This window comes from Dipodomys spectabilis, unplaced genomic scaffold, assembly GCF_019054845.1.
Source record: "Dipodomys spectabilis isolate Male_0828 unplaced genomic scaffold, ASM1905484v1 ptg000068l, whole genome shotgun sequence".
Taxonomy (NCBI): Eukaryota; Metazoa; Chordata; class Mammalia; order Rodentia; family Heteromyidae; genus Dipodomys; species Dipodomys spectabilis.
The window spans coordinates 1,619,808-1,640,153 of record NW_024870745.1 but is presented as its reverse complement, the minus strand read 5'-3'; the positions used below and the strand labels follow the sequence as shown (position 1 = coordinate 1,640,153).

At 41.4% G+C, this 20,346-nt stretch overlaps 1 pseudogene; it reads left to right on the top strand.

Moving 5' to 3' along the window:
• Positions 1-5,346: 5,346 nt before the first annotated feature.
• Positions 5,347-6,234, top strand: LOC122109101 (annotated as a pseudogene).
• The last annotated feature ends 14,112 nt before the right edge of the window (positions 6,235-20,346 follow it).

The following is a 20,346-nucleotide window of genomic DNA, read 5'->3' as shown; positions in this document are numbered from 1 at the left end:
TGCCACAAAGGGTCTATGGTAGAAGGCTCAGGATGGAGAGGGCAGACTCTCATTTTCCTTGTCACCAATCTGTCCACAGCATCAATTGTTCCATTTTAACTATTTGGATGGACTTCTACCCTGATGATTTTTATGAGCACAAGAAACTTGACATCCTGAAAAAACTTACACAGTATGACAAGCTCAACATGCCCTCTTCAGACTTGCTGTTCTGCTTACATATTCTTCTGGACCAGCTGGAGCAATGCATGACCCGTGAGACCAAGGAAAAGAGTAAATAGTCCTTGTTTAGATGCCTTAGAGCTTTTGAGTAGGGATGGAACCTAGGTCTCAAGGGATGGGCCTGCTTTGCCAAGAGCCCTTTGTACTACCCAGCTTGGCAAAATGTTTTTTTATGGATGTTCTATGCTGGGTAATGTCTGTTCCCTTTTTAAAAGAACTTGGACATAACCACTCATTAGAAACACCCTACCTTCTCATCAGTGTTCAGCCCAAACTCAAGTTCTACAGCTTCTCCTACTAAATCCTCATAGAAGTTTAGTCACACTTTAACTTCTAGAGTCTACTCTAAGACTCCTGTACCTATTTACATTCTTATGTTTGTGTCACTGTAGAGAACTTCCTGCTGAACTCCAGATAAAGAACCCATCAGTGATGTCGCCTATGGTGACTGATGGAGATTGGAAGCCAAAACTGGACTCCAGAAAGCATGAGAACATAGAGGCTTTTTGCAATGTGTAGAAAGGCCCAACTAGGTTTTGAGTCTTGTGGACATCCCACTGGTTCTGAACTCCACATGTGATATAGGTGTACCTGCACATACCACCAAGGAAGAAGATGATCCAGAATGTCTTCCATTGATGTTCACAATTCACCTAGATCACATCCAAACCAGTAAAAAATGTTTTGGTCCTGGAGTGCAGGGTAAATATGTGCTAATGGAAAATGACTCCAGTCTATGTTCAAGAAAACCAATAAGTTAGGTTCAAAGTCTAGATTCAGTTGAGGAAAGGGAATCTGTCCTCACAGAATATCCAGACCAATCTGTCCTTCTGCTGGGGATCCAATTTCCAATTGAGAAATAAGATCTGTCCCTCCCTAGACTCGGGAAGAAAATACTGCCTTTGATGAGGAAGTAGATCCTTTTGAGGACTCTGAGGCAGAATTTGTGTCTGAAGCCAACTTAGAAGACAATCCAGATTTAGAGATTGCTTCCCCCCTTCTTTAGAAAATCGTTATATTTTTTTTGGTCCTGATTGTTGTAAAATGATCATTCTAGTTATTTTCCTAACGTTATTAAAATGTCAGTGTTTATGTTATATTATATAATTCATGAGCCTTAAATGTGTTTTTTTTTTCAACCTACAATGTAAAGCACCATGCACATGTGTTCTGTGTGTGGGAAAACAGAGTGACAGTGGGATGATCAAGAGAGCCTACTGGATATAAAGGGAATGGTTAAATGCACAGGGAGTTGCAAGGAAGCCAGGCCATGCCTGCATGGGGTGATAAAGTGGCTACAAAAGATCTAGGACATACCAGATCAGATGACCTAGAAAGCTGTTCTGTCAATTGGGACAAATGCTACAATACTTATAGTGGTATGTGGGACTTTCTTCCAACAGTGAGTTCAATTCTATATACATATTGTGCTTTGGGAAATATTGAAGAAAAATTTGGCTCCATTAACATAAAAATTCTACTTAGGGCTGAATATATTTGACAAAATACATAAGAAATATCGACACTGGAAAGTATAAGCCATCATCAATAGAAGAAAGAAGGCTTATATAGATTGACAAACACAAAATCAAGAAGCAATTAAATCAGTTATATGGAAATACATGTTATATTCATTACGTTTTATACAGTATATTATATGATATATAAGATCAAATATGATTTTTCATACTACAAGGGCTTTTAACTTTTTCAATCTTAAGTATTTTTTCACATAATATTAGTGTAAAATATTATTGGGGAAAGTGGTAATATAACTTTGATTATAATTATATGAATATATATTTTTGTGTTTCTAGATATAACACTGATTATAAATAGATGGATAAATATAAACATATATTTGTATATCTGTCTGTGAGGTGAATATAATGAAACAGGCTACACGATGTATAAAAAGGCAGTTATGAGTTAGTATATGAGACTCAGGCCTGTAATCCTAGTGATGTGGGAAGCTGGGTTCTGAGTTTTAGTTTCTCTTACCCCCATGCCACTAGATTTTCAGAGAAGACCTGGTCCCTCGAGTGTAGCCAAGCGACACGTATGCAGTAGGATCACACTCTGTGACCCCAGAGGAAAGTCAGTAGAAATCAGGACAAGCCTCTTATGCTATGACAGTCTACTCAGTTCCTGTGACAAGATGGCCATCTGTAGAACATCAGATGGAAAGTTGGCATTCCCTCCCAAAATGTTTTTGACTATCCTGAATTAAACCTTATTTCCCTTCCCAAGCTGCAAACACATAGAAATATGCCAAGGGCTCAAGAGAGATGGACAAAGACTTACAAATACATAAAATTATATACTTTTTATGGGGTCCGGTTGTCAGCTTGAACTCTGGGCCTGGGTGCTATCCATCAGCTCTTCAGCTCAAGGCTAGCGCTCTACCACTTGAGCCACAGGGCCACTTCCAGCTTATTTTCTTTTTGCTTATGTGGTTCTGAGGAATCGAACTCAGAGCCTCATGCATGCAAGGCAAGCACTCTACCACTAACCCACCTTCCTAGCCCCAAAATTATATACTTTGTTTCAGTAATTCAATGACAAATCATCAAAGGCATATCTTGAATTTTCTTTTTTTAATGGAATATACACTGAGTGCATTAGGGAGTAGGTGATAGTTAGGATGCTGAGTTGTGGAATGGACTCCTGGGCATGGGAGACACTTGCCTTGGAGAACTTGTGTGGAGATGCGTCTCTGCACACAGTTTCACAAAACAATGCCCATAACTTGTATGATGTCAATAGCAGCAAATAGGTGTCAGGCACTGATCTTGCTCTGAGGTGGACTCAACAACACAGAAAGGCACAAAGAATGAGAGGGAATGACTGCTAGCCACCAGACATCAGCTTCAAGTGCTGTCTTGACCAGAAGCTAAGATAAATTGAGCTGGAGAAGGCTGATCCCTATGCAAGGCTCCTGAGCACTAAGGACCAGGCACTATTATAGGTGTTGGAGAAACAAGTGAATGTGGCTCTCTCCTCATCAATTTCATGCTGAAAAGAAAACCAGAAATCATAATGATAATTTTTATAAATCAGAGACATGACATTGGTAGTTTTGTGGCAACAACTTCACAGTGGTTATGTGAGGAGATATTCCTGAGGAGGAGATAGTTAACCTGAGAGCCATCATCCATGCAATTAACTAGAAGCAGGTACTCCAGGCAGTAAGAGCAGCAAGTACATCCCTCATTGATGGGAAAGGATGCAACTTGCTTCAGAAAAGGAAAACATCACTGATGTGCTTGCTCGTGAAGTAAGAATAAAAAGGTACAATGAAGAAAAAAAGATCAGACATGAAGATCTGAATAAATTATATAGATATTGGATGCTGCGAGTTACAAGAAGAAAAATTCTGATGTTATTCTAAATCTGACATAACCCACTGGAACCAAAATGCTCACATAGTACCTAGACACATCTGATTCACCTAGAGAACACTTTTAAAATGTGATTCTAGCCAGGTTCTGGTGGCTCACAACTGGAATGCAAGCTACTCGGGAGGCTGATACCTGAGGATCACGTTTGAAGCAAGCCCAAAGAGGAAATTTGGAAAGACTCATCTCCAATTAACCACCAAAATTATGGACTTGAAGCTGTGGTTCAACTGGTAGAGCACTAGCCTTGAGAAAAAATTAAAGGACAACACCCAGGCTCTAGGTTCAAATCCCTGGACTTCACAAAACAAAAAGTCAACAAATAAAATTTGGTGCTCAGTCGATCATCACTTAGCATTCTACTTCAATGTATTTAGTATGAGCATAGGAAGTTACATCTTTAGCAAATGCTCTCCCCTCATATTCTGCTTCATTACCAGTATTCAAACCCCTGGCATTACCAAAGTCTTCTCCCAGTTAGCATAGCAGTCTACCACTGGGAATTAATAGATATATTTTTATTAATCATAATCTATCCACACACATCAAATGAGTAGTAGCCACATTCCACTATTCTGAATGTTTTTTCTCCCCCTTTGAGTTAATAAACCTTACCATTAAAAACTATAGAATACTTATTAAATTAAGTCAACAGTCATCATTCTTCAACCCAATCTTGTAACCTAATTTATGTGTTTTTTTTTTGTTTCTTTGATGTTGGTGCCCTGTATCTTGTATGTACATTTCTCTAGCTTTGGGAGGTGAAGGGAAAAAACCAAATGCTTAACTAGGGATACAGTTTGACCCATTTTAACAATGAGATCAAGACACTATGTTCAAAAACGAACTTTACAATTTAGGCAGGGAGTGGGAAGGAGGGATGGAAAGGAGTAGTTGTGGAGGTGGAAGGGTAGGGATGGTAGGGGAAAAACAAAGGAGGAAGTATCAATGCTTGAGAGGAAATGAACTCATTACCTACCTTATGTAACTGCAATCCCTTTGTACATTATTTTTACAAAAAAAAAAAGTATTAAAAAAGATGAAAAGACCCAGAAATAAAACTACATACTTACAATCATCTGATATTCGACAAAAGAGTGAAAGATGTAATGTGGAAAAAACATAGTCTTGCCGGGTGACTGTGGCTCATGCCTTTAATCTAGCTAATCAGAAGGCTGAGATCTGAGAATGGTTGTTGAAAGCCAGCAGGGCCAGGGAAGTCGATGAGACTCTTAGCTCCAATAAACCACAAGAAAATGGGAAGTGGAACTGTGGTTCAAGTACTAGCCTGGAGATGAAATGCTGAGGGGTAGCTCCGAGGCCGAGAGTTCAAGCCCCACGACCGACACACACAGACACAGACACAGACACACACACACACACACACACACACACACACACACACACACACACACACACACCACACATACACAGACATCATAGCCTCTTCAACTATTGGTGTTGGGAAAACTGGACATCAATAGGCAGAAAACTGGAAGTGGATCTCTGCTTGCACTAACATCAACTCAAAATGGATTAACTACATTAAAATCAGCCAAACTACTATAAGACAGAAAAAGGGTGACATTAGAACTTATAGGTACTGAGGTGGAAGCTGGGCAGCTGCACGCCGAGCACCGGTAGTTGCGCTCCAGATCCTGCAATCTCACACTGCTTGCCTTGACCCAGTAACTGCTTACTCCAGTTGGCCCCTGCAATGGGCGCCATGCTTCTGGCGGCGCCTGGCGCTCAGGGCAGCTCTACTCACCGCCCTGGCCCTGCTCCTCAGGCCACCGGTGACGAGGGTCCCATCTTGCAATGCAAGCACTGTGATGGGATCGTGCTGGCCCAGTGCGAGCCTCTGCCTGCAGTGCCTGCGTGTGCCGAGCTGGTGCGCGAGCCAGGCTGTTGCAGCTGCCTGACATGTGCTCTGCGGGAGGGCCAGCCGTGAGGTGTCTACACAGAACTCTGCAGCTAGGGGCTCAGCTGCCAGCTGCCACCAACCGAGCCACGCCCACTGCAGGCGCTGCTGGATGGCGGCGGGTTCTGCGCCAATGCCAGCGTCCTGGCCGGCTGAGCGCCTACCTGCTGCTGCTGACGCCCTCTGCCTCAGGAAATGCTAGTGAGTCAGAGGAGGACGTAGGCACGGGGAGCTTGGAGAGCCATGCCCCTCCCAGCACACATAGGGTGCCTGACTCCAAGTTCCATTCCATTCACGCGAAGCTGGACACCATCAAGAAAGGTCACGCAAAGGACAGCCAGCACTACAAAGTCGACTATGAGTCCCAGAGCACGGACACCCAGACCTTCTCCTCGGAGTCCAAACTGGAGATAGAATATGGTCCCTTCCTTAGAGAGATGCAAGACACCCTGAATCACCTGAAGTTCCCCAATGTGCTGAGTCCCAGGGGTGTGCACATCCCCAACTGCGACAAGAAAGGATTTTATAAGAAGAAGCAGTGTCGCCCCTCCAAAGGCAGAAAGCGGGGCTTCTGTTGGTGCGTGGACAAGTATGGTCAGCCCCTCCCAGGCTTCGACAGCAAGGGCACGGACGACTTGCACTGCCTCGGCATGCATAGCCAGTAAACCCCACTGCATCAGTTAAATTGGAGCTCCAATACGCCTTGCTTTACACAAAAGACTGCCACGGACAGAACAGTACCTGCCTACAGCCTCCACTTACATTACTTTTTGTGATGACCTGGTTTTTTGTGTGTTTTTTAAAGAAAACCAAAGTTTAGACAGAGACTTTAGAAATGTCTATTGTTCCTTTAAATGGTAAACTTGAGCATCTTTCCACTTTTCAGTAGTCAGAAAAGAAAATTAATTTCTCTGTTGCTTTCTGTAAAAATAACTGATACTCCTGCCCAAAGCAGCGGACTTGATCCCCTTCTAGAAACCTCTCCACATCTGCCCATTGGAACAGCTGACCTTCTGCCTCCCTCACTTCAGTGGCTATTGTAGAAGACACCTCCTCGTTGCCCTCCGCACTGCTCAGGCTTCATGGAGAACAGGAAGGTCAGAAACTCAAATCACCTGGACATCTCTACCATACACGAGACCCCTGGGCCTCCTGATACTATCTTTGATTCCAAGCCATGGACCCCTGGGCCACAAAGCTTCTTCATTATCTGCAAGTGACTTGATCTTCTTGGAAAATACTGGAGAGATTGAGGTGGAATATAACTGACCAAGAAAGTTCTATAAAACTGACCCAAAAAAGTTCTAGCACATTCTGGGAAACTTGTAAATGCAGATCTTCCTGACCTCCCTCCATTAGGCAGCTTTTCAAGGATGGAGCCCAGTGGAAGGCCCAGGGTGGCCTTGGCTGTGGTCCAGCAGGACATGGGGGAGGCTGGGGGTGTACCCCACACCTCACAGGCCTCACCAGTAATGGAGTAATCGCTCTGGAGACAACAACAACAACAACAAAATGTTTTCTAATTTAACTCCTAGTTTGGGGTTGAGGATAATAAACTGTTTAAAGGCAAAAGTTTATTTTCACCCCTCATCTTTATTCTTGACCTAACAAAACAATGGTGTTTAATGTTATCTAAACAGGAAAGATGAACAGCTTGTTGAGAGAGCCTCATAGGGCACTGGGAACATGTGTTTGTTGAACTTGGAGTCCAACTCATACTTTATAATTCACACATGTATGCAGAGAGAGAGAGATATGTTCTCAATGGTTAACATTGTATACAGCATAGCCCAACTATAATAGGATTCATACTAGATAATCCTAGATAGTGTTAATTACTAGAAGGTGTAACTATGGCTGTGATCAGGAGAGGACACTCAGTCCAGGCTGGGCTTTTCTCTCCCCAAGGCCAAACCCATGGTAGTGTTGGGTGTGTGGCGATTGTCCTGCCCTACACAGCAGAGAGCTCTCCTTAAGAACAAAAAGAGGTCTCAAGACAGTCTGCCTACCTATTACGAGCTTTCCTTTATTTTTTAAATTTTTTGGGGGGGAAAGTATTTTTGAAAAATTTTGTCTTGTGATGTATTTATAAAAGTAAATAAAGTTTTACCATCAAAATAATAATTAAAAAAATACTTATAGGTACTGGCAGGAACTTCCTGAATAGAATCCCAGGTGCATAACAGATAGGAAAAAAACCCAACAAATGGGACTACATCAAAGGAAAAAACCTACACAGGCTAGAGACATAGCCACTAAACTAAAAAGACAGCCAACAAATTGGGAAAAGATATTTACCTGCAATACATCAGACAAAGGGCTAATTTTCAATGTATACATGGATCTCAAGAAACTACCCCTCCCAAAACTAATAAACGAATCACCAAATGGGCAGAGGAGCTAAGGAGAGACTTCTCATAAGAAGAGGTAAGAATGGCAAAGAAACATATCAGGAAAGGTTCATCATCCCTGGCCATAAAGAAAATATAAATCAAAGTAATTCTGAGTTACCATCTCATCCAAATATCTTGAATTAGACAACAAATGTTGGTGGGGAAGTGGAGAAATTAGAAAATGGCAAGGACATTTGCACAACCATGTTCCTTGCTGCTCAATTCACAGTGACAAGAAATGTACACAACCCAGATGCCCCACAATAAATGAATGGAACCAATAATTATGCCATCTATATACAATGAAATTTTACAGAGCCATTAGAAAGGATAAAATAATGTCATTTGCAGGGAAATGGATGACACTAGAATAAATCATGTTAAGAAAGTTTAGCCAACATCAAATTGACAAATGGTACATGTTCCCCTGATATATGGAAGAGAGGTTTAAAACACCATGGGATATGATATACTGAACAGGATTCTAGACATCATTTACAGTAAGAACAGAAGAGGAAGCATTTGGCGAAAATCACAAAGTTATAATACCCAAGCACCTTTTCTACATAATACTATATATATATATATATATATATATATATATATATAATATATATCCATTATATATATATTATATATATATATATATTGAATTGCAATGATAAGGAAACAAAGGAACTTTTCTTAATTTGTCTTTTCATTTTCTAATGAGTCTATTCTTCACCTAATATACAGGGAAGATGGGGGAAGGGCACAGAATTAGTGGGAAGTGGGTGAAAAAATCCAGCAGCAGAGCCCTCTGGCTCTACTGGACATTGATGAAAGTGAACCATGCAAGTTGAGGGTCAAGATGGGAGGGAGGGTATGGAAGAGAATGTAGGAACAGATGAGATTATGTAAAAGGAAGGAAATGTACTAGTTACCTGACATACAGAAAGGTAACCCTGCTCTATATAGCCGCTAAAACATTTTTTTTTTTGAAGAAAAGTGTTCCCAAATGAGAACATATGAGAATAAGAAAATACAGAGCAGATAATTCTTTTCTATGTCCTTGGTACCTGATAGTTTCAATCAATAGCTATTGTCCTACCAACTGAGTCATACCTCTAAACCCAAAAGTCCTTACAATATTCAAATTTTTCATTGATTTCTTCATATTTTCTATTTACTTTTTCATATGTGTGTGTGTGTGTGTGTGTGTGTGTGTGTGTGTGTGTGTGTGTAAGAAATGGAGTGTGATCACAGGATCTAGGTGCTATCCCTGAGCTTCTTTTTTGCTCAAGAGTACACTCTACCACTTGAGACAAAGCTTCACTTCTGGATTTTCTTGAACAGTTTATGGGAGATAAAAGATTCACAGGGACGTTTTGGCACCACTAGATTCAAATCATCATCTTCAGGTCTCAGCCGCTGGAGTAGGTAGTATTATAGGCATGAGTCAAGGCTTCTGGCTTATGAATTGTTGTCCCTTTTTTAAAAAGATGGTGCCAGTGGCTCATGCCTGTAATCGTAGCACCACAGGAAGCTGAGATCTGATAATTGAGGTTTAAAGACAACCTGGGTAAGAAAGTCTGTGAGACTATTATCTCATAAACTGGTTAGCAAGAAACCAGAAGGGGCACTGGCTCAAACTGGTAGAGTGATAGCCTTGAGGACAAAAAAACAAGGACTGCCCCCAGGCCCTGAGTTCAAGCCCCACATATAAAAATATGTAAAAAAAATTGCAATCACTTGTAATCTCAACATCTTCAATTGGTGGTGTATTTAAAGTTAATTTGCATCTCACTTCGTATGTATTTGAGGGGGAACTAAACATATAACATTTTTTTTAAAAAAATGAGCAGCTGGGTTCAGGTGGCTCATGCCTGTAATCCTACCTTTTCAGGAGGCTGAGAAATGAATATGGTGGTTTAAAGACAACCTGGGCAGAAAAGTTCCCATGAGACTGCTATTTCCAATTAACCACTAAGTGGTTTAAACTGGTATGGTGAGTACTAGCATTGAGCAAAGGAGTTCTGGGACAATATCCATGCCCTGTGTTCAAGTCCCATGTCTGAAGGACAAATAGAAATCAGGTCTGGGAATTTGGCTCAGTGCTAGAGTGTTTGCCTTGCATGTGGAACCTTTGGGTTCAATTCCTCTGTACCACATAAGCAGAAAAAGCCAGAAGTGGCACTGTTGCTCAAGTGGTAGAGTGCAAGCCTTGAGGTGAAGAGCTACGGGACAGTGTCCAGGCCAGAGTTTAAGATCCATGATGGATAAAAAGCAAACAAACAAAAATAATTCAAACATTTAAATGATGTGCACAATAGACTATACACTAAAGATGAAGGATTAAATTAATGAATTAATAATTAAAGTGACCAACATTGTTTTGATTTTGTAAGTGGTGAATATAGCAGAAAAAGTGATAAGAAATAATGATTCATTTCTAGCCACTCATATTGTTTTAAACTCATTTACTACTTTTAAACTAAAGGAGCACATAAGTATCATTTTACAAAAAAAAACAAAAGTTGTACATGTATTTCAGCCTGAATTCCACATTTTATAATTTTCCTTTTAGTAAATAATCAGTATCTTTTCATATAAAATACCTGTAATCCCTTTATTTAATACTTATCATTCTAGTATTTGATTATATCATAATTCCTCCCTTACGTCTTTTCTTCACATCCTTTCCTCCTTTCTATACTAGCAGTTAAATTAAGGGCTTCATGCACTTAAGGTAGGTCCTCTAAAAGGTGAGCCACATGCCTGCTCTTTTTGCTTTAGTCACTTTTTTTTTTTGGTCATGTGGCTTGAACTCTGGGCCTGGAGATTGTCCTTGCACTCTTCAGCTCAAGGCAAGTGCTCTACTGTTTGAGCCACAGTGCCACTTCTGATTTTCTGGTGGCTTAATGGAAATAATAGTCTCACAGATTTTCCTGCCTAGACTGGCTTTGAACTGTGATCTTCAGATCTCACGTCCTGAGCAGCTAAGATTACAGGCATGAGCCCCCGGCACCCAGCTCTGCTTTATACTTATTTTTGGGGGGGAGGGGCTGAACTCTGGGCCTGGCCACTGTCCCTCAGCTCTTCAGCTCAAGGCTAGCACTCTACCACTTGAGCCACAGTTCCACTTCCGGCTTTTTTTTATTCTGCTTATGTGGTGCTGAGGAATGGAACACAGGGCCTCATGCATGCAAGGCAAGCGCTCTACCACTGAGCCACCTTCCCAGCCCTGCTTTATCCATTTTTATGGCAGGGTTTTCTGTTTATGACCAGGCCAGCATGGTCTACAATCCTTCTTTCTACCTTTTCTGAGTAGATGAAATATAAAGCACAATGCATTGTGTTCAGATATTGATTGAGATCCAATATTGTGAATGTTTCCCTGGGCTAGCCTCAAATCATAATCCTCTCTGTATCAGTCAAGACCTAATAGCTGGCATTACAACTATGAGCTACAATGTGTGGCTCAAATTTCTGACAACTAGAACATATGAACAAAGTTTTAATAATTTTAAATGTTGAATTTGAGGAAAATGAGTGCTTTTATTTGCCTAGTTTCAAATTTCACCAAAAAAACACAAATATTAACTTTTGATTTCCTAGATTAAATAAGCAGATAAACTTTAAAAAGCAATTAACTATTTAAAGAAAATAGCTAGGACTGGAAAGGTGGCTCATTGGTAGAGCGCTTGCCTTGCATGCCTGAGGCCCTGGGTTCAATTCCTCAGCACCACATAAGCAAAAAGAAAAAAGCCAGAAGTGGAACTGTGGCTCAAGTGGCAGAGGGCTAGCCTTGAGCTGAAGGACTGAGGGACAGCGCCCACGCCCAGAGTTCAGGCCTTACTATTGGACACCCCCCCCCCAAAAAAAAGCTAAATAGTAATCATCCTTACCACTGTAACTTTGGACTTAACACCTTGCCAAACATTGTTTACATCATAGTTGGTTTTTATGGGCAGTATATTCCATAAACGGATCATGCCATCCCCAATGTCGATGGTCAAACAGCCTATATGCACAGGAGTGAAAGCCAGGCTGTAGGCCATCACACGATCCATGCTCTTATATCTGACTTGCTTTGGAAACAGGATTATTCTTCTATTCTACTTTCTACAAAGTTGCATGATTAGCAAGCATGATTTAGAATGAGAATGGCCTCATACTCCATGTTCCACGTAGGAGTCTTGCTTTCTGTATATCACTCCCATAAATCTACATACTGGACTTGCTTTATTGTTTCAATGTTGTCTTATTTGTAGTCTTCTATATTGTATTGAACCCTTATACTTAAACTCAGAACTTCTTTCTTCTATTATTGCTATTGTTTCCCTTACTGTTAGCACATGTAAACTTGGGAAATAATGAACAGCACGTACACTCACAAAACGAATGTTCTGAGAACCTTCTTCCCATTTAAAATTTGCCTTAATTTACAGAGAACTTACAAAGTTTGAACTCAATGTACTCATGTATAATGTATTTATAAGCAATATAAATTTCATATTTTCTCTTTAATAAGTTGTCTCTGAAACACGTGTTACCTCAGGTCCAAAGGTGTCCTAGTGTTATTTCAGTGAAGCCAGAAAACATTCATTATACCTCAAGCAGCACCATCGATTGTTACTGGAAGTAACTGTTACTGGATGAGGAAACTGACCCCAGGAGAGCAGTGGAACATAGAGGAATAACAAAGTTCAAATTACCTTGTGCTTTCCTTTTTACTATACAAGAAAAGTATCCCAAGCCTTGAAGGAAACTCTATCCCTGGCTTTTCCGAGTGTGTTTTTTACTCATATAAAATTTTTCTGTAAACTTCTAGTTTTGAGAATATTACAAAAGGAAATAATGTACCATTTGAAGGCCAGCATAGAACAAAATGAAATAACGTTGTTTTAAAAGTGTTCTCCTGCAAAGGAACAAAGACATGAAGGTTTTAAAGTGTCTTATGGATGGATATTTCACCCCTGAGATGATTCTCTTGATGCAGGAGTCAGTTACCAATTCCTTTGGTCTGGTCCTGAGTTCTTCAGAGCATTAAGGATTCCAAAAAAGCAGGATCCAGTCAATATGATCAGCAAAAGAAGCCTCTTCTCTGATCAGTACAACTTTAAGGAGGGTCCCAAAGAAATATCTGGGCTTTTTGTTTGCTTGTTTGTTTAGTTTGTGCTGGTTCTGGGTCTTGAACCCAGAGGCTGGATCCTGTCCCTGAACAGTTGTCTTTCCTGCCCACCTGCCCCCAAAGCTAGTACTCTACTGCTTGAGCCAAAACTCCACTTCTGGTTTTTTGGTGTTCAATTTGTGATAAGAGTATGACACACTCTCCTGCCTGGTTTGGTTTGAATTAAGATAGTAAGAAAGCTAAGTGACATCAACTGTGTGGACTTCTCTTTTGAAACAAAAAATATTAGATGAAGTTTATTGTAAAGCTAGTATTTGACAATTTATAAAGGAAGAGAATATGTCTAGCAAAGAAGCCATAACTTAAATAACTCAGCAAAAGTAGGTGCACTGAATCATTTTGAAATTATTTTTTCTGCTTGGGAAGATTATTGATCTTGTCTTTCCTTTTGGGGAAACTTAAGGTAATATTTGCACTTTTTGTTGGTTGTGGGACTTGAACTCTGATCCTGGGCGCATTCCCTCAGCTCATCAGCTCAAGTCGAGAGCTCTACCGCTTAAGCTATATCACCACTTCTGGGTTTCTGGCAGTTAATTGAAGATAAGGGTCTCATAGACATTCCTGACCAGGCTGGCTTTCAACCACAATCCTCTGGTCTCCTGAATAGCTAGGATTCCAGGCATGATCCACCAGCACCCAACACATATTTGCGTTTATGTGCTCTGAATGACACTATATAATGGAACACAATATATATATGGACACAATATATATTGGACAATATATAATGGACACAAATAATGGAAATTTGAATCGAATGATGGCATTGCAGCTTTTCAGGAAATTTGAGGTAACAATAAATATGTCCTCCTTTCCATGTTGTTTCATTAATCATTAACAACTCATGAGCTATGGGACCCTTACATTAGCATCCTCTGCCATCTGTGTAGGTGTATTTAGTATCAGGAAATATTTATAGAGAAATATAGAAAGACAATTTTTAGAAAGCAAAGAAGATAAGGTATGAAAGAACAGCACAGAAGGAGATACATCTTTTACACAGAAATTAAGAAGTAGCCTAAGAGATATAGAATGCTAATGGTAATGAGAAATAAGACTAGTTGATAACTATTTGTTCAATAACCAAAAATGGTTCTCTAAAACAAATTCTGGTATATCTTAGTTACTGTCATTTATTCATTAACTCTGGAATTATACCTTCTCTTCTGTCACAACTGGTAATTTGCCTCTGCTGTTTTGGTGCCATAAATGACCAAAAATATTTCCAAATCTCATTTAGACTACCCTTCTCATTGTGATTAGCAGTGACCATTCACAAACCTGGAATCTTTGAATTTCCAGAATTAATCTTCACCTGACATCTAAGCACGTTCAAGCCATTAATTGCTGTGACCTAATGAACAAAACTTTTTTTTTTTTCAACACAATATACTAATATAAGTAACGTACATGAATTAGGGAATACTACTGTCAGGTGTCAGTATGGCAGGAGCAATTAGATATACCAAGTATGGGTTCCTTATTTTGTATTTACTAACTAATATTTTTTTCCTATTCAAGGGGCTTAAACTCAGCGCTAGGGAATAATTTCTGAATTTATTTATTATTTTTGCTCAATTCAATCACTCTACCACTTGAGGCACAGCACCACTTCCAGTGTTTTTCTGTTTAAGTGGTACTGAGGAATTGAACTCAGGGTTTCATGCATGCTAGGCAATCACCGTATCACGAAGCCACATTCCCAGAGCCCTAAATGACTTTCTTAAGTTGATATTATATTTTTATTCCATAACTATGTACCATAATATTGGCCTGGTGCTAGAAAATGATGTAGAATAGAATACAATAAAATAAATCCAGTAAGGCTAGATGGACAATGAATAACCCTCACAGTGTAGCAAGGGCACAGAGGGTTTACCTCACGGAGATGTATCAACACGATGAGTGAGACCACTCCTGACCCCCAGCCCACCTCCAGAACCAGAATGAGTAGGCCATCTTGTGTTCCAGCCACCTGGGGACATTGGGCCACCTCCTACAGCACCCATTCTACCAGTTCCAGTCCCGAGAGAGAGAGAGAGAAAGAGAAAGAGAGAGAGAGAGAGAGAGAGAGAGAGAGAGAACCAGAATTACAGTTAAATCCGGTGCCAGTGGCTTAGAACTCTAATCCTAACTAAACAGGAGGCTGAGATATGAGGATCATGGTTCATAGACAGCCCAGGCAGGAACATCTGTGAGAATCTTATCTCCAAAGAACCACCAGAAAAGTGGAAGGGGCACTGTGGGCTCAAGTGATAGAGTGCTAGCCTTGAGCTGAGGAGCTCGAGAACAGTGCCCAATCCTAGAGTTCAAGACCCACGACTGAAAAGAAGTGGACTTCCCACCACAAGAAGTGGACTGAATAACACCCATTGTCCTAGGGAGCATGGTAGAGAAGTCAGGCCGAGCTTCCTGTGAACTTGAGGTCCTAAGTAGGTCACCTGGCTTCTCTGTGCCTCAGTTTCCCCAGCTGCAAAACTGAACAAAGTGAAGGATCTCCTTCCACATTGGGATAGGGTAATAATGAAAGAGAGTCATGTTTCAGTTCATAATTCCACACCTGTGGCACGATTAATAACAGGCCCCACCTGAGCCCTTACTGGTATCTTCCGGTCATATGCTCACAGAATTGCCAAAAAACTTACCTGAAGGCTGCTCCCTCTCTGCCTAGCCATTCTTCAGAGATCTCTCTATATAAATACCTTGTTTCCTCACAACTGTCCTATGAGGAGACTGAGGTCCAATGGTTGAGGCCCTACCAAGAGCTTCACGTGTGGTCAAGAATCCTCTGCTGTGGACTGAGTTTGGGATAATCCATCTAAACCAACAACTGTGCATGGTGCCACATGTCTACCATCCCAACTAGAGAGGACCAGACCTGGTGGAGCATATCTTTCACAGCAAGACCGCGATCCAGCCCAGCCTGAGCATATATTTAGTTTCTATCTCAGAAATGCTCAAGACAGAAATGTGGCTCATCAGAGCCGAGGAGAGGAAGCAAGCATGGGGGTCATGGTGTCCCCAGGGGGGATGTTTGACCCAGGTTGCATTGGTGTTGGGGTGGCCACTCACCTGTGCTGCTGAGAGAATCTATTGGCAGCTGCTCCAAATGGGGCAGCAGCTATGGCAGCAGCATTGTGGACACATGAGCCCAGAGCAGATGACTAGGGGCAGAGACCAGGTCGGGGATTTAGGCCTGCTGGCAGCACGCCATTGCCTGAGGTTTGAAACCTGGCACCGCATGAAGGGAGGGAAGGGGCCGGGTGGGGGTGGGAGCATCAATTTCCTACTATACTCCAAAGTCACCTCGAGTCTCTTCCTCACCACTCAGTCACCTCTACCTTCCTCAACTACTGGTAGTGGTGTAAACTAACAGACCGAATCCCAGTGCTACCTGGCAGCATGGAATGTGGGCGTGGCCAGCATTCTTGTATCCCATTGGTCAGAAAGAAACATGAAAGAATCGGGGTGTGGCCAGAATCCTGTGAAGCAAGCAGAATGGGTGAGTGTCAACAGGCCATCGTGGGGCAATTTGAGCTGCCAGGATGTTCCCAGGACTTGAGAACGAGCCCCAGGGGTTAACAAAATAAAAACAGATTGACATGCAGATGGCAGTATGCTAATAAATATATATATTTATAGAGTGCCAGAGATATCTATACATAATTCAGTTATTTAGACTATATTCCTACCAATTCCTGAGTATTCATTATGCATCCATGTAAGTAATGTTATTGTTTAAATCCTTAAAATATTAATGAAAGCACAGTGTCCTGAAATTATTGGGTTCCTCTAAGTAATAATATTCTTTTAATGCTTCATCAAAATTAAATAAAATCAACCAGCCTTCTGAAATAATGCTGTTTAATTTTATGGGATCACCATGCACCATGAACTCATTCAACTGTGACATTGAGAAAATTCCAGTGTTATTCCTTTGGATGGGAACCAGTTTCTTAGTATCTCCTGCCATTGGCTGTTGTCAAGAAAGGGGATTCGAAACGAGGGCCTATGATGCCACGTGGGCCTATAGCTTCCCTGATAGTCTGTCAGCCTTCAGCAAAGCAAGGTGAAGTACCCTTTGCAACAGTGTCATTCAGACCCAGAAGGGTCACTGCAAAGGAAGAAAACATAAAAGGCCACATTTTTTCTGTGCATTGATTTCCCTGAAAGACCTGGGGTTCTTGGATCACAGGAGCACCTGTGTGTCCAATGGCTTCACCCCAACCTAGGGTGATCGAAGCTGAGGTGGACTTGCCACGACCTGAGATCAAGCCCCATGCTGAGAAAAAATTAGCTCCCTGGCTTGCAATTCACACAGTTTATTCTTACAGGCTTTGGATTTGAACTCAGGATCTGGGTAAATCTGCAGCAATGTGGATAAAGGAGATCATCTTACATGAAGATAAAAAAGTCAGTCCTGTTCACTAGTCCTTAATTCAAGATCCAGCCCTCGAAAACATGCTATTTATATATATTGTAAAGATAGGATTTATACTTACCTATAGATGTTCAGTCCATATATGTTTGGTGTGGTTGTTCTTGGTATCTTTTGTTTTATTCATTTATTTATCATTGATTTTACTATGATGAAACCCATTGTGTTTATTATATTGATGACAACCTATCAGAGAACATCTAGATTTGAAAAAATGTTTTCCATGATTCCTGGACCCCAAGATACTCAGAGAAAAGGAAAAAAAAAAGTTTCACACGCTCCTTACTCCATGATTCACTTGTTGGTAGTGCTGGGATTTGAACTCAGGGCAAAGAAAAACCAATTGGTCTACCAGTCAAGGTGATCATATGAACCTGTGAGCAACTAAGGAGTGTGGCCAATCCCAGAATCTGACATTGATCCCCAGGGTGGTCGACTATAGTCAGAAATTCATAATTAAAACATAGGATCTATATTGACGTACATGTGTGGTCAGCATCTTGTGTTCAGTGCAATTATTCTCCTTATTTTGTCTCTAATTCATGCAGGTATTGTGTACTTTAATAAGCATGGTAACAGGTATAACTGTACTGACATGGATGACAACCTGTTCCCATGTTTACAGAGTTGCCTATGCATTCTCCATCATATTTGAGACCCAGGAGAGGATAAAAGGTACAACAACTGGCTTCTGACATCAGGATGAATCAGTTGTCAGTGCTGGGATTTTAGCTCAGGTCTGGGTAACTCTGTTGCACTTTGGGAGAAGGGGAAGCTCACCATCTTTAAAGAGTAGAATGTCAGGCCTGGTGCAGGACCTGATTTGAAGCCCCAGCACTGGACAAAATAGCAAGCCCACCTTTTTTAAACATAGGATTTCTCTTTACCTGCAGGTGAGGTATGCATCTTGCATTCAGTGTAGTTATTCTTTCTATTTTGTGTCTTTTTCAAGGATGTATTGTGTATATTATTGCGTATGAGGTGACAGACATAACTGCTGACATGAATGACAACCTATTCACATGGCTAAGAGTTGCCTATGTAGCATTCTCCATCCTCAATGAGACCCAGGACATTCACAGGACAGGAAAACCTGTGCCACCATAGGCTTCTCACATCAGAATGAATCTTTGGTAGTGCAGGAATTTGAACTCAAAGCCTAGCAGGCCCTATTGGGAAATGGGTAATGGTGAGCACATCAGGCTAAGATCCACTAAGGAACTAGGCCATTCCTGGCACCTGAGATGGAACCCTCATGGGGGCCAATATAGTCATAAATTCATAATTAAATAGAGGATCTATATTTCCAAACATGGGTGGGCGGCATCTTGTGTTTGGTGTAGTCATTCTCTTTGTTTTGTGTCTTATTCATTGAGGTATTGTGTATTTCCTTGAGTATAGGATAACAAATATAACTGTGGTGAACTGGATGACAACCTATTCCCTTGAGTATAGAGTAGCGTATACATTCTCTTCCTAGCTGAGCCCCAGAACTTGCACAGTACAGGAAAACAGGTGCAATGACTGCCTTCTTACATCAGGGTGAATTTTTGGCAGTGATGGGATTCGAACTTTGGGCCTAGGAGGCCCAACTGCCCAATGGGTCCACGTGATCACACCAGACTGTGAGCCACTAAGGAGCTGGGCCATTCCCAGGAACTGAGATCGAGCCCCAGGGAGGCCAAAATAGTCCTCAATGATCATTGAAACATGGGATGTATGTTCACATCCGTGTGTGGACTGCATCGTGCATTAAGTGTATTCTCTTTATTTTGTATGCTATTCATGGGTGTATTGTGTATTTTCTTGAGTATATGATGACAGGTATAACTGGGCTGACATGGATAACAACTTATTCCCATGGCCACAGGGTGGCCCATGCATTCTCTGACCTAGTTGAGATCCAGGACTTGCACAGGAAAGAAAACAGGTGCAACGATTGACTTCTGACATCAAGATGAATCTTTTGGCAGGGCGGGGAATCTGAACTCGGGACCTAGCAGGACCAAGTGGGGAATGGGGTCATATGAGCACACCAGCCTTTGAGCCACGAAGGAGCTAGGCTGTTCCAAGTAACTGCGATTGAGCCCCACCCCCGAGGGGACAGCGGGGTGCACAACAGTCATCCATTCATAAGGTGAAGGTAGTATGCAAATAAGTACACATTTGTATAGAGTAGGAGAGATGGTAACCTGTGGTGGAATCCAATCTGTGTGACTACCGATTCTTGAATCTTTCCTGATGCCTCCATTTCATACTGTGATGATTATTGTCATGCTTCATCAACTGTTCTTTACAAATAATCGATACCCCATGAGTCTTGCCTATCATTTCCTACTTGCATCATGCACAAACTTCTCATTCAAGGTTGAGATCGATTACATTCCATGACTCATCCCAGGTCCAGAAATGAGTATCTCAGGATCTCCCGCCATTTCCTCTGCATAGGGGGGCTGAATTCAAGCCTCAGGCCTGGAAAAGATATTCCTTATATACTTTTTTTTTTTTTTTTGGTACACTCGTGCGACTGAACTCTGGGCCTGGGCGCTGTCCCTCAGCTCTTCACCTCAAGGCTAGCACTCTACCACTTGAGCCACGGCTCCACTGCCGGCTTTTTTTTCTGCTTATGTGGTGCTGAGGAATCGAGCCCAGGGCCTCATGCATGCAAGGCAAGCGCTTTACCGTTGAGCCACCTTCCCAGCCCTCCTTATGTATATTTTAAAGATAGGATTGATACATCTGTACAGATGTTCAGTCCATATTGTGTTTGGTGTGGTTATTTATTTAATTTCTTATTTCAT